Here is a 2,978-nt window from a genome sequence, read left to right as displayed (position 1 = left end):
TCCTGCTAGGTTTATTCACCTTCTCCCATGATCTCAAATATCATATATACATAAAACTTACAAAGTTGTATTTCTATCCCTATTTTCAACTAATCACTAAATACATCTATTCATATTCCCTAGGCACCAAACTTGAAATACAAAAAAAAATCACATTAATTATTTTCACTAAAATATCTTTTTGTGTTTAGGATTGGAATATAAAATGAGAGCTAAAATAAAAGATGCTTAATATTGAAACGGGAGTGAAAAAAAGGATTTATGATCAATTTGTAGATCTAGTCTTGACTGTGCTAAACTATAGACTGTGCTCTCCAATTTTCAGTGCTGAACAGATAAGGCAGAGACTAAACTATCTAGCTACAAGTTCAATACACATGTTGGTTCAGTTCCTTAAACTGGTAGTGACCACTCTGTACTTTTTAGCAGCAAGAAATCACTAGCTGAGAGCATATCCGTGACCCAGAAGACATTTTACTGAAGTTTTCATTTGTAAATAAGAATGATTTAGGCTGGAGGGAAGAAAATATCAAGGAAAGGGAACTTACAAAAAAATAAATTATGCAAGTTTTCCCTTTAAAAATAGTTGCTTAATTTTTAAACTTTCAACCAATCATGCTCATATATATAGTTTGAATGTTGTAAATCATAAAATGTATCCTTTCATAAATTATTTCTGAAGCTTTATGTACAAAATGACATTGAAAAAACACACAAACTATATATAGAAAATTAATAATTTGGGAGTTTTGTTAGAGAGTATATCACATGAAAAAGGAGACATGCTTTATAATCACTTCTGAAACCAATTCTTCTTTCCCTTTCTCTCTTTGATATGTATTAATATTTTTTCAGATTGCACTTCTCCCCACTACTACAGACTATCTTAAATTGAAAATACAGAAGGAACGTAGAGAAAAAGCATACACTAAAAATTTTTACTCTAAAGAAAATTAAAATCTTAATGTGACATTAAGCACCAATAAAAACCTGCAATCTTGCCATGTGAATGATTTAAATTACACAAATATAGGCAAACTAATGGCAGGAATCTGAGAAAGTTCAAAATTTACTTAGACATTAATAATTCTCTTTTTAAAAAAGTAAAAGAAGATCCTAAGTAATGTTATTTTAATGAAATATACAAACTAATTTATTTTTATGTCCAACTACATTTACATTTGACTTGGTAATTTTACTTTTTAGTAAAGATTCAAGATCAAAGATTTTTTACAGTCCCATCAGCAAGTCTTTTGGAAAAATAAATCAGCAACAGTTTATGTATTTATTGAAGAAAGCAGTATATAGTTTTATTATTTTTTGTATTAACTCACAAGCCTTTTGGTTCTGCATGGTACTCACCGAAAAACAAATTTTGTGTTTACCTTTTGGCAGCTTAAGAGCCAATAAATATCATTCCTTCCCCCACAATTGTATCCTGTTGAAAAGTAGTGGAGTCAGGCAGGTAAAGATTAAAATGTAATATGTTTTTATTGATAAAAGCTGGAAAGAAGGTATGATTTAGGTTTGCTTGCTAAAATCACAACTCTGAATTAGATAGATTTACACACTCGGTTCATTTTATAACTGGATGCTATGGGTCTTTGCAATCTGAAGGCTTACTAAATGGAGAAGGAGGAGAACCGAGTCCTGTGTCCAAGGTGGCTCCAAATTTAACTCAAAATCTAACCCGAACAAAGCTATTTCCTTCACCAAATTTTTTAAGCAGGTCTTGGGAAGAGGCTGGAAATGTTTCTCTAGCTCAGCATTAAAAAAACAATAGGAGTGCTATTTGGGAAGGACAATTTCAGTGTTGCTCAAGACTGGTTTGAACATTACTGGAGAGTTGCTTTGTTGGCCCCTACCATATAGATGACAGTGGTGCCGCACCCAGTCATTCTGATATCACCACCACCACCACCACCCCCCTCACACACACACCACAAAGCCACAAATACTTCCTAATGTCTCTCATCCACTAGTCTAGCTGAGGTCAATCTAAATGTGAACAGGAAGTCAAAAGAATTGAGGCCCATCTTAATAAGTATAATGGTTCATTGATGACTAATCACATACTTATTTTGTGCAACTTTCTGTTGAGCATATATTCTGTTCCTACTTTACTAATCTAACATAAACTGTTCAAGTCTTAATCAGTGATACATTTAAATTTAAAATATTTTTAGAAAGAAATGCATTAATTCTAATACAAATACAGGTTGATTGCTTTATTAATATTTAATTTTTAGTGAGTACAAAGATATCATTTATTAATTTATTCTATTAGAGAATAATACCGTAGATTTACATGTCTAACACAAAACAGAAGCTGGCCATTTCTCATCATATATATATATACATATATATGATATTTAACTTTTTATGAAGAAAGAGAAAGGAAGAGAGAAATATATCAGATGATGCTCTCTAGTCTAAAAATGTACAGATAATGCAGAGTACCTGTTAAGAGCATTCTGATCTAAAGGCTATAAATCACCACTTTGGGCTCAAACACCTTAGCCAGTAACCCCTTCCAATCTGGGATCATCCACATCAACTCTTCAGGTTCAGTTCTTCCCAAACCCTTAATCACTCAAGGAAAAATCAGTGTTATAAGGCCCACCATTAAGAGGAAGGTCTATAGAACATAAACGGAAGTACTGATGGCCAAGAATGATCATTATTGATACTTACAGTACTGAGTATGGTGATGCTATGATGATGATAATAATGATGATGATGATGATGATGCTAATCTAATCTAATAAAAGAGAAACATGCAAATGGACCATACCTTCACTATGCTCCAAGCCACGCCCACCAGCCAATCAGAGTGACTATATGCAAATTAAACCAACCAAGATGGCGGCTGTCAGCCACGGAGCTGGAGCAAGCAGGAGGCTTGGTTGCCCTGGCAATGGAGGAAGCCCAGCTTACCGCTTTGGCCTCCGCTGAGGGCAACAAAGTTTCAGTTTTAT

The sequence above is a fragment of the Myotis davidii genome, unplaced genomic scaffold, assembly GCF_000327345.1.
Source record: "Myotis davidii unplaced genomic scaffold, ASM32734v1 scaffold568, whole genome shotgun sequence".
NCBI lineage: Eukaryota > Metazoa > Chordata > Mammalia > Chiroptera > Vespertilionidae > Myotis > Myotis davidii.
The sequence above is the reverse complement of the archived record's forward strand: the minus strand, read 5'-3'. Positions refer to the sequence as shown.